At 43.8% G+C, this 12,776-nt stretch overlaps 1 long non-coding RNA gene across 3 annotated transcripts; it reads right to left on the minus strand.

Annotated features, from left to right (window-relative positions):
• Positions 1 to 362: 362 nt before the first annotated feature.
• On the minus strand, positions 363 to 11,985 carry LOC103352065 (uncharacterized). Of its 3 annotated transcripts, XR_011378550.1 has the most exons (7): positions 9,658 to 11,985; positions 8,774 to 8,961; positions 7,615 to 7,693; positions 7,136 to 7,255; positions 6,305 to 6,429; positions 3,766 to 3,837; positions 363 to 1,279 (listed from the first exon to the last, which is right to left on the minus strand). It is a non-coding gene; the product is annotated as an uncharacterized lncRNA (long non-coding RNA). The 3 variants fall into 3 exon arrangements; XR_011378552.1 differs by lacking the exon at positions 8,774 to 8,961; XR_011378551.1 differs by having other exon boundaries at positions 8,808 to 11,985.
• Between the last annotated feature and the right edge of the window lie 791 nt (positions 11,986 to 12,776).

Consider the following 12,776-nt stretch of genomic DNA (forward strand, 5'->3'; position numbering starts at 1 on the left):
GAAGTTCCTGGTCCTTGGATTAGGCTTGGCACAGCCCTGGCCTTTGCATCAATCTGGGGAGTAAGCCAGCAGAGGGAAGATATCTCTCTTTACCTCTCCCTGTCTCTATGTAACTCTTACTCTCCGAACAAACACTTATAAGAATAAAAGATTGTCAGTATTCCAGTCCTGGCTCTGCTCCTGATTCCAGCTCCCTAGGAATGCGAACTTTAGGAAAGAACACGGGATGCGTCAGATAGCTGGGTCCCTTCCACCCATGCTGGAGATTCAGATTTAGTTCCCCGCTCATGGCTTCAACCTGGTCCTGTCTCAGCTGTCTCAGCTATCATGGACATATGGGCAATAACTAACCAAAGGGAGATCTCTGTCTCTGTGCCTCTATGCCCTTCAAATAAATAAATACATTTTACATGTAATTAAAAGACAGCTTTATTTTGGTGCAAAATAATTTGATACCCATGCAAAGTTTTATTTAAATAATATACATTTTCTATGAAACGTTTGAAGAGCCCTCATATAAGGTAGTTAAAGTAGTCTTCAGTGACGCTGCAACATGCCAGGAAATGAACAAAAACTCTCCAGTGAGAAAATAAACAAGATTACCTCATTATAGTATTCCCTGGCTGAGGCAGATTAGGGTCCTAAAGAGTAAACACCTCCCGCTTACAGCCACACACATAGAAAACTATCTCAAACAGTCATAAAGAAAGTGGGAGGCCAAAACTGGTAAGAGCAGTGTCTGCCTAGAATCAGGAGGGCACTGGAACGAATTAGAGGAAAATGAGACAGTAAGACAAATGAAATTACACAATAGGGATTGTGGTGGAATGAGGTAAAAAGGTCATGTCAAGATGGCCGCTGAGGTGAAAAGGTCATGCCATGATGGCTGCTGACAACAGAAACTGCCTGGCAACAGGCCGTGATTGCATGGCTTCAGAAACCACATGACAACAGAGGAAACCACATGACAACAGAGCCTGACTGACGGCAGGCCGTGATTGGATGGTTTCAGCAACTGCCTGGCAACAAGAGCCTGCCTGGCAACAGGCTGTGATTGGATGGCTTTGGAAACTGCCTGGCAACAGGCTGTGATTGGTTGGGGCATATACTGCCCCTTCACTGGATTGGCTGTCTTGGCTATATAAGATGTGGTACCAACCGAAATAAATGAGTCTGCGGGCTGCTCGTCTCAGGCCTGCTTTCACCCAACTCCCGGGGTCTGTGTGGTGACTCCGTGCCTCTTGCTCCCACCACGCTGCTCCTCTCAGAAATGAATCCACTGCAACATTGTTGAGAAATCAACAGCAACAATGGAAGAAGTCAAAATAAAGGAAAGAGTGCAGAACTTAAACTAAGAATGGAGAGTACAGGAGTAACTACAAGTCCCGAAACTTCCCACTTCCTCATATCTTTATCTTCCTTGACATCTGGCTTCCTGGTACCTAGAACATGGTGAAATGAATGGGAGTCGTGGAAAATTACGTCTTTAAATAGCCCAATAATTTACATCACCTTATATAACTTGATGTAGAAAACTTTGGCCATTATAACTGTGTGTCACACACAAGGCTTGAGGGTGTTCTTTTTTTTTTTTTAACTTTTATTTAGTAGATATAAATTTCCAAAGTACAGTTTATGGATTACAATGGCTTTCCCCCCCATAACGTCCCTCCCACCCACAACCCTCCCATCTCCCGCTCTCTCTCCCATTCCATTCACATCAAGATTCATTTTCATTTCTCTTTATATACAGAAGATCAATTTAGCATATATTAAGTAAAGATTTCATCAGTTTGCACCCACACAGAGCACAAATTGCCAAATACTGTTTGAGCACTATTCATATCATTAATTCACATTGAACAACACATTAAGGACAGAGATCCTACATGAGGAGTAAGTGCACAGTGACTCCTGTTGTTGACTTAACAAATTGACACTCTTGTTTAAGGCATCAGCAGTCTCCCCAGGCTCTAGTCATGAGTTGCCAAGGCTATGGAAGCCCCCTGAGCTCGCCAACTTTGATCTTATTTTGACAAGGCCATGGTCAAAGTGGAAGTTCTCACCTCCCTTCAGAGAAAGAAAGGTACCTCCTTCTTTGATGGCCCTGTTCTTTCCACTGGGATCTCATTCGCACAGATCTTTCATTTAGTTTGTTGTTGTGTTTTGTTTTTTTGTTTTTTGTTTTTTGTTTTTTGTTTTTTTTGCCAGAGTGTCTTGGCTTTCCATGCCTGAAATACTCTCATGGGCTCTTCAGCCAGATCCGAATGCCTTAAGGGCTGATTCTGAGGCCAGTGCTATTTAGGACATCTGCCATTCCATGAGTCTGCTGTGTATCCCACTTCCCATGTTGGATTGTTCTCTCCCTTTTTGATTCTATCAGTTAGTATTAGCAGACACTAGTCTTGTTTGTGTGATCCCTTTGACTCTTAGACCTATCAGTGTGATCAATTGTGAACTGAAATTGGTCACTTGGACTAGTGAGATGGCATTGGTACATGCCACCTTGATGGGATTGTATTGGAATCCCCTGGCATGTTTCTAACTCCACCATTTGGGGCAAGTCTGATTGAGCATGTCCCAAATTGTACATCTCCTCCCTCTCTTATTCCCACTGTTATATTTAACAGGGATCACTTTTCAGTTAAATTTAAACACCTAGGAATAATTGTGTGTTAATTACAAAGCTCAACCAATGGTATTAAGTGGAACAAGTTAGAATGGCTCACATTCAGAAATCTACCAACAACAGATGCTGGTGAGGATGTGGGGGAAAAGCGACACTAACCCACTGTTGGTGGGAATGCAAACTGGTCAAGCCACTATGGAAGACAGTTTGGAGATTCCTCAGAAACCTGAATATAACTCTACCATTCGACCCAGCCATCCCACTCCTTGGAATTCACCCAAAGGAAATTAACTTGGCAAACACAAAAGCTGTCTGCACCTTAATGTTTATCGCAGCTCAATTCACAATAGCTAAGACCTGGAACCAACCCAAATGCCCATCAACAGTAGACTGGATAAAGAAATTATAGGACATGTACTCTATAGAACACTATACAGCTGTAAAAAAACAATGAAATCCGGTCATTTGCAACAAAATGGAAGAACCTGTAAAACATCATGCTGAATGAACTAAGCCAGTCCCAAAGGGACAAATATGATGTGTTCTCCCTGATCGGTGACAACTAACTGAGCATCAAAAAGGAAACTTGATGAAGTGAAATGGACACTATGAGAAACAATTACTTGATCAGCCCTTACCATCACTGTTGATGTACAATTTAATACTATATCACTTTTAGTATTTTTGCTTGTTCTACTTAATACCATTGGTTGAGGTGTTCTTCTTTAAGAACAGGACCCAGCTGGAGCAGGTGTTGTGGCACAGTGGGTAAGGTCCCCCACATCCCATATCAGAGTGCCAGTTCAAGTCCTAGTCCCTCCACTTCCAATAGAGCTTCCTGCTAGTGCATCTGGGAAGGCAGCAGAAGGTGGCCCAAGTACTTGGGTCCCTACCAGCCACTGTGGGAGATCCGAATGGAGTCCAGACTCCTAGCTTCTGCCTGGCCCAGCCCCAGTTGTTGTGGGCATTTGGAGAGTGAACCAGCAGATGGAACATATTCTCTCTCTCTCTCTCTCTCTCTCCCTCTCTTCCTTCATCTGCCTTTCAAATAAATAAATAAATCTTTTAAGAAGCAGCAGCATAGCAATGGGATTATCATCTGGTTCAACAGGTAGAACATTACTTGAGATACTCACATATCTCATGGAAGTCATGTGGGTTCAAGTCCTGGTTCCACGTCCCAATTCCAAGTCACTGTAATGAGCACCCTGGGAGGCAGAGGAGGCAGCTCAGGTATTGGGATCCCTGCCACCCCATGGAACATCTGGATTGAGTTCCAGGATCCTGGCTTTGGTTGGTGCACCTCATGCTATAAGGGGCACATTCATTCATTCATTCATTTATTCTCTCTCTCTCTCTCCCTCCCCCCCTCCCTGACCTTTTCAAATAAAGTAAGAATCCTATTCTTTTAGAAAAACAAAAGAAGATGTATACAGTGATAGTGATGCTTAAGAACCTAACAAGCCGGCGCCGCAGCTCACTAGGCTAATCCTCCGCCTTGCGGCGCCGGCACACCGGGTTCTAGTCCCGGTTGGGGCGCCGGATTCTGTCCCGGTTGCCCCTCTTCCAGGCCAGCTCTCTGCTGTGGCCCGCTAGTGCAGTGGAGGATGGCCCAAGTGCTTGGGCCCTGCACCCGCATGGGGGACCAGGAGAAGCACCTGGCTCCTGCCATTGGATCAGCGTGGTGCACCGGTCGCAGCGTGCTGGCCGTGGCGGCCATTGGAGGGTGAACCAACGGCAAAGGAAGACCTTTCTCTCTGTCTCTCTCTCTCACTGTCCACTCTGCCTGTCAAAAAATTTAAAAAAAAAAAAAAAAGAACCTAACATAAGCAACCTGAGGCTACTACACTCTCCCAATGCTATCCTGACAAAAGAGCAAAAAGAAGTGGCTCACCGAGGAGCAGGAAGATCAGACGGCAAGAAGAAAACACGGCTTCAGAAGAGCAATACTTTCTGATCTAAAGAAATAACCCTTGTGGTCTCTCCCCACAAGTTCATCCCTAACTGACTGCTAAGAGCATTTACCGGGCTGCTTGTAAGCCTGCTGATGACAGCACTCTACCTGTTGCCCTGTTTGTTGGAACACAGTGTGGAAAGTAAAGGCCAAGTCTTTGGTTTCGGTAGATTAGTCGGTGAATGTCCCTACCTTTGCCTCCAAAATCCTACTGCAGATTCAGGGGACGCCCTAGATTTTCCCAGGCCCCCGTGTTGATACTGAGCACCTTGACAAGCTGTGTCCTTCTCTGGATCATTCTAATGAGGAAATGGATCAAAGAAACTAAATTTTTCCTCGATAAACTCAAGGACATAGACATGGCTTCAAAATGGTGCTTTCCCCAGAGCAGCCTCATTGCTCCCCATAGAGAATAATTCTAACCTTAGAATTAGACCTTCCCAAAGGTGAAACACACGCTTTCAAATAAAGCTCAAACTGAGCATATGTTTTCATTCCAATCTATTTTTATCAGCCTAAGATATTTCTATTCAAAGTGACAAATTAAGTTCAAGACAGTTTTGAAGAAACTTTGTACTCCTTGGAAGTGATTTTAGTAATTCCCTACCCTTAATACCACGAGATGAACCACCAGCACCTGGATTTCTGTCCTTCACTCTTCCCAGCATCCCACACATGCACACACAAGTACACACACTCCCAGCTGGACTCCATGTATCGTAAAATCGCTAACATTCAGGGATTAAACATTTTCCCAAAGTTCTTCATTTTAATGTGAATCGCTCAATTTGTTACTCATTGTAAAACACATTAGCTCATCTTTCCTAAGCAGTGTGTGTGCCAGGCACACTTCCAAATGCTTCACCTGCATTTTCTCATTTAATGCTCACGAAGCCCTCCAGGAGGGAGGCGCAATTATCATCCTCTGCTTTACAGAAATGAGAATGAGGTGCAGAAAAGTAAAGTCTCCTGCTCAGAATCAGATGAGCTAACACATGGTGTGGCCTATGTCACAATCTTGCAATGTGCCTCCAAAATCTAATTCTAATTGTTAGGTAATACCTCGTTCGAAGGCACAAGTGAGCATCACTAGTGTATTCCCAGATAGGGTTTTTGACCCATGTCAGTGGTTTTGACACCAAAATATACGGGTAAAAGGGAACGTTCCAGGATTATTTTGTCAGATCACACATGGGTCCATCGTGAGCACTCAGACTTCCCTAGACGATGTTCTCTGTCTGGGCTATGGAAGGATCAGGCATTATACAGACTTTGTCAAGCCTACTCTCCAAGCATCTGAGCTGCCTGAAGGTTTTTGCTGTGACCATGGCAACCCTTGCCTTCCGGCTGTGTCACACCTGCTTTCCATCATGACAAGAATGTTTTCAGATGGCTAAGGAACTATGCGTTTCTGCAAATAGTGATTTCAGCCAAGTTCATCTCCAGGTTGCAACCCAGATTTTCCGGTGGGCACGCTTATGCCATTTCATGGCTGTTCTTCAGGAATAAAAGAGAGGAAGAAGCAAAGGACAGGGGAACATTTTCAAAATGACACAAATGCAATTTAATCCTAAGACTCTTTCAAAGAAAGCTCGAACTGAATAAAAAGCATGCGTTTTTATTCCTTGGCTTATCCAATCTATTTTTATCAGCCTAAGACATTTCTAATAAAAGTGACAAAATTAAGATATGTTTTTATTAAAATAAAAAATATTGTATACCTTTCAGGGCAGTGATTTTCCAGTTTGCGTAAGTGCAAGAGTCACCCAAATAATTATTTACAAGTCAGATTGCAAAATCTCTTTTCCTTGAAGATCATGACTCCTTATGTATAAAATTTGAGCACCTGTAAAATCCAATTTGAATTATTTTCTATGACAATACAAATTTTAACATTATTTGGTATTGTTAATCTTCCTCAATGTTGATCTATTTTCCTGTATTGCATAAAACATAGAATCCATACTCAATGGCACACAAATTAGTAAGGGATTGCTTAGAAGCCAGAGATGCGATTACAATGCACCCCTGTTCTCCCACTTGAAGGACACGACCCTGCACACCATTGTGCTTTCTTAAAGGAGATTAGAATGGCATTTACAAGGACATAAAGAGTTCAAATTGGGCAGTGACTGTGGAGAACCTAATAGTCAACATATAGCAAAGCAAAAGGCTGGTACAGACCCAAACACGGGGGGAAGAACAGACCCTGAAATCAGAGTGCTCTCCACGAGGAAGGAGACAGGTGAGCTTTGGAGGGGGAGACCCTCAGAATAGCGCAGCATGGCTTGGTAGTGAAGACCATGGTCTGTAGCACTCGGCTCCCACCTGTCACCTGTGTGACCTGGGAAAAGTCACCTCACCTCACAAGCTTTAGTTATCTCATCTGTGATGGGGGATAGCAGTGGGAATTACCTCACAGGGTTCCTGCGAGAATAAAACCAGGGGCAGAAAACGAGTGTTGGTGGCACTCCTGTGACTTGAGAAGCTATTAACAACAAGAAGCTAGAGGGCTTCAGCCAGCGCCGCTTTCGGCTGGAGGAGAAATTCACCTTGCCTGAGACTGCTCAGTTGCACCGTAACAATCCTTGGTTGCGGACAAGGACTCTCTCCTGGAAAAGACTTCACTCACTCCTTGGAGCCTTTTCTTGGCTAGGGCTTATTTGCTGAGCCTAGTTTTATCAAAGAATACAACGGAATTCCGTGTTAGCAAGAATCATGCTAAGTCAGTTTAGAAAAATCCCCCCAATCTTTAATATCCAATCAAGTTCTACTTTCCCCACTAACCCAGTTTCTTTTAGTCATTTCCACCCAGGGACTGCCTCACTCTGTCCATTTGCTACAAATCCCCTATGGTCTTCTCCAACTTTGGACTCAGGTCAGGACTTAACGCCGCTAGCTCTGATTTTAGGGCTTTGGATTTTGGCATGACGCTTTGAGCCCTTCTGGGTCCCCTCTTGCCAATGAGACCTCCATAACTGAGTGAGCCAGTTCCTGGGAGGAAATCTCTCTCCAGTTCCCATCTCCTTACCTTGATCACTCCCTCGGCTTTGGCTCTCCCTCTTCCACTGCTGCCACCACTTTCTGCCACACGAACCCTCTGCTCTATTCTGTGGAGTGAAACTTGAATGTAATGTGGACAGAAATACTTCGGGCAGGAAATATCTTGTTTAAAATGTATATTCCTCATCCCTAAATGTAGGATATAATGCCTCAAGTGTTGACCAGGAATGCAACGTCCCATTCTAAAATGTGTATATTACATTTATCCCTCAAGCAACCGTAGCCCTGCTCCCAAGCAGGAAAATGTGCCCCCCAAGCATGTTACCCACGGAAAATACAGCTCCAAGAATTTTTCCACAAATCATCACTTCGAAAAGAGAGACCCTGCCTTATAATCCAAGCATAAAGGGCTCTCCAGAGGTCTTATTTTGCACATGAGGTCCATCAAGTATTTTGAGGGATACATAGATACATGTCGAAGCACTAAATCCCACTCATGAAGCCGCAGCTTCTATTTTCCATCCACACTCAAAGAGGCAGCAGAGTGCAGTGCACATAAACTGTGGCTCAGGACTACCTGGATTCTCATTCTGACTCTACTTCTAGGTGAGGAACTCTGGGAATGTTATCTAGTGTGAAAACAGGGATAACAACAGTACTTCCCTCACAGCACTGGGCAGTTCGTGAATTTGAGAGAGCTAAGAACTTAGGAGGCAGTGTACGAACGTGAACTCTGTGCTTACATAGCCCAGCTGAAAATATTCCATGATAATACTATCTATTCCTACTATTCATCTACAAATCAAACATTCAGGAAAAATGTTGTTTATCTTTTTTCTCTCATTTTCTGGAGCAACATGAAGCATTTATTTTCTAAAACAAAATCTTTCTCCATTAGTTTTCTCTAACAAGCTTTTGCCTCTGCAATATGTGCTTTTTGACCCTCTGACTTGCAAGAAGTCTTGCCCTCAAGCCTAAGTAATTCTTCTTTTAAAAAAAAATAGAAGTTGAGAAAAATCCACTTCAGCTGGCTTTTTCAAGCTATTATATAAAGAAAATCGTGGACTAACAGCACAAGATATATTTTCAAAGAAAAAAATTAGTTTCATAGAAAAGATCTAATACTGATGAAGTTACCCATTCAGTGCACAGACATACATAAACACACACTCAAATCATTTGCTTACAAGATAATATTCTACCACACCAAAAGCAGCTCACTCTCTAGTATCTTGAATACCAGTGCTTCTTGGTGGTCGTTGCTGTTGCTTTTTCCAAGTCTAACTTTGATAAATGCTTTAAATCTTGCCTGTTTTAGGGAAAAAAATTACTCCAACCTCCAGCTTCTCATTTTTTTCTTCCTTTTGTCCAAAATCTGAAATGATTTATGTACAATTTCTGAACTCATTATCAGCTACACATGCCCCCTTTACAGCTGCTTCTCTCACCCCACCACTGGGGCAATGCTTTTACCAATAGACTTGAATCTAAAACTCGGGCTCTTATCTCCATGAGAGTTTCTGCTACTTACTGGTGACCCTTCTGTCTTTTTCCTGGCAACTCTTAGTCTTCCTCTGCCCTCACCAAAGTTCACATCCTAGGCCTTCCAATCATTTCTCTACATTTGCTTCTTCTGAGAGCTTTAAACACTACCAGTACACTGAAGCCCCAGAACCGTTTCTTCCCTTGAATGTCAATCACCATCCCAAATCCCAAATGTCCAAACTCAACAAGTTCCCCTTCGCTCTCCTCGATTTCCATTAAACCACCATCCTGCTAGCCTCAGGGTCAAGCACGTGAAAATAATCACAATCATCACTGCAAGTGAAAATTGCACTGTACAAAATTAAACAAGCAAAGACCACCTTGGCGCAGGTTACTGCATTGGGGGCCAGGGTGTAATTTGTATTCAATTGCTGAAACAAAAGGTGACAGGGATTCCAAGCACTGGGTGCTTAAAGTGGGAAAGTTTTGTAGAATGGGTTTGCCATTAACATTACCCAGAGGAAAAAGAAACTGTGTGTATCCTTATAGCAGGGGCTAGTCATGCAACACGACCCAAGTCACTTACCTTCCAAAGGAGACAGTGAGGTAGAGTGCTATTCCAACGATAATTGTATTTCCTGAGTTGAAAAGTTGCAAAAGGGCTTTTTTATACACTTGTGTTTCAAATTGGTAGGAAAGAATTTACAAGATTTCTAAAGTAAATGTTCTGAACAGAGAGAGGTCAGAAAGAAATGTGCCTGAAGTTCAGTCATGCTGAGGGTAAGCCAGGCCTCCACAGTCCCCTCGTCAACAGCAGCAGCAGCAGCAGCAGCCACCAACAATTGCCAAGAGCCTCTAGGACACAGCCCTGCTTTAGATGCACAACTCCTCCTTGCCTGCATCACACCCATGACGGTGCGTGACAGCAGCCCACAGGAATGCCATCCTGCGCCTTATCCTACCACACCCCCCAGCGTTTTGAGTCCCCATCTATCTCAGAAAGACTGGTCAGCTGCTAGTCAAGTCGACAGTGGCCATTCCCCGGTCATAAAAGCGTAAGCACTGCCACAAGTCTCCCTGATAAGGGCAGGAAGAGCAGCAGGGCATCCGGGGCTAACTCCAGACGCAAACCAAGAAATGCGATGACATCAGCTCCTACCCCACCTCCCTGCTAGATTTGTACACCACAAAATCTTCCCCCATCTGCTGTTCTGTGCAGAAAAATCCTGCTACAGCCTTTGGCCAGATCACCCACCCATTCCAGTCTAGAATCCTATATGGAAATTTCCCTAATAAAATCTTTTATTCTTATATTGAGTTTTGTTCCTTATTCTTTAATCACAGGATTCCTTAAAAGTGGTGGGGGTGGGGGGTAACAAGATTTAACAACACTTACACACCATACACTATTTGATCAAGGCTAGAGGTAGAGGGAAATTTGGAATAGCTATTAAAACCCCCGTGACTGGTAAGTTAAAAATAAAATAAATTTTTCCATTTCTATTTATCCAGCATGTCTTAGTCATCATGGCTTGCCAAAACGAAATATCACAGATCAGGTGAATTAAACAATAGAAACTTTACTCCAACAGTTCTGGATGCTGAAAAAGTCCCAGCTCAAGGCACCAACCACTGGGGCCCCTACGGAAGAGCCGGCCTTTCTGGCTTGCACATGGCTGCCTTCTCACTGTATCCTCACGTGGCAGAGGGATCATGCCCTGGTGTCCCCTCCCCTTCTTAGACGGACACTGAGTCCATCACAGTGGCCCCACCCTCACGACCTCACTTAAGTCTAATCAGCTCCCAAAGATGTCACCTCCAAATGCTATCACGTTGGCAGTTCCCATTCAGTATATGGATTTGGGGGACAGGGAAGGAGCCAAACATTCAGTGCACGCACATTGATAGTTTCATTGTCTGCAAGAGTTGCCTATCAATTTTGAGCCTTACAGACTGACAGCCTGCGGAATGTGATCCCTAAACAAACATTTTTCCACAGTAGCTGGTTATCTTGACTGAGCCAGAGATCAGACAGCCTTTGAATTTAGCAAAAAAACTGTCCTTAGCTCCTTTGTGTGTTTGCACAGACAATGCCCTCAAAAATTGCATCATCCTGTGGAAATGAACTAGCTCAGAGTGTGAAGTAACCTTGAAAACTTATCTGTCACACTTCTAATTAGAAAGACACAATAAGTGGAGGACAGCAGGCAGAGAGGAAATACGTACGTGTTTGACAGATGCGATCCTCAGGAAACAGTCTGCTCTGAGAGAGAAAATGCTCTTTCCTTAAAGAAGACTAATACTCAAGAGGAAGCCGCGGACCTGGGCCAGCCAGCCTTTGAGGGCCTCAACCTACACAAGGGAGAACGCTCTCTCCGAAACCTGGTCACGAAGGCAGCAGGTGTTTTGCTGGCCCAGGAGAACCAAGGCAGGAGCTGGCTTTCCCGAGGGAGTGAGCATCAGTCCTCAGGGAGGCACAGTCAGTGTCCTGGAAGAAGTCTGCCACGCATGGGCTGCTGGGAGCCTGACGGAGCTCTTCACCCCAGCTTGGGCTAATCCTCACATGAGCCGTCATCGACAGGCTGCCAAGAAGCACATTCAGTGCAAAGGGAGGACCGTGAGACCAGCAGGCAGCTGCAGACTCAACCTCGCACTGCAGATTCTGGTGCCAAGTAAATGCAAAAAAAAACTAAAAACAAAAAATGAAAAACCACCTCCTGCTATCCTGGAGTCCACCTCTCAGAAAAGGAACGGGATAATGACGCCCAGGCCACCCAGGCGTGGCACACGGTGACACAGATGAGGATTTGTTTGCAGAACTGAGGAAGGCAGATACCGGGAAAATGGGATTTCTTTCTCATCAATAAATTGCGGCAGAGACCCTGAAGATTTAAATATTACTGTAAATGTGATACTTTTTTTTTTAAACTTTTATTTAATGAATATAAATTTCCAAAGTACGACTTATGGATTACAATGGCTTTCCCCACATACCGTCCCTCCCACCCACAACCCTCCCCTTTCCCACTCCCCCTCCCCTTCCATTCACATCAAGATTCATTTTCGATTATCTTAATATACAGAAGATCAGCTTAGTATACATTAAGTATGGATTTCAACAGTTTGCTCCCACACAGAAACATAAAGTGAAAAATAATACATGATTTTTTAAAATGATGATGAAATCAGAGCAGACCTATTGTCATGTTTAATCCCAGTGAGAGTCAAGTTGGGAATTGATAATTTCTTTTTTTTTTTTTTTTTTTTTTTTACAGAGGATCAGTTTAGTATGCATTAAGTAAGGATTTCAACAGTTTGCACCCCCATAGAAACACAAAGTGAAATATATTGTTTGAGTACTCGTTATAGCATTAAATCTCAATGTACAGCACATTAAGGATAGAGATCCTACATGAGGAGTAAGTGCACAGTGACTCCTGTTGTTGACTTTACCAATTGACACTCCTGTCTATGGCATCAGTAATCTCCCTATGCTCCAGTCATGAGTTTCCAAGGCTATGGAAGCCCTCTGAGTTCTCCGATTCTTATCTTGTTTAGACAAGCTCATAGTCAAAGTGGAGGTTCTCTCCTCCCTTCAGAGAAAGGTACCTCCTTCTTTGATGGCCTGTTCTTTCCACTGGGATCTCACTCGCAGAGATCTTTTGCCAGAGTGTCTTGGCTTTCCATGCCTGAAATACTCTCATG

Source organism: Oryctolagus cuniculus, chromosome 8 (assembly GCF_964237555.1).
Source record: "Oryctolagus cuniculus chromosome 8, mOryCun1.1, whole genome shotgun sequence".
Lineage (NCBI taxonomy): Eukaryota > Metazoa > Chordata > Mammalia > Lagomorpha > Leporidae > Oryctolagus > Oryctolagus cuniculus.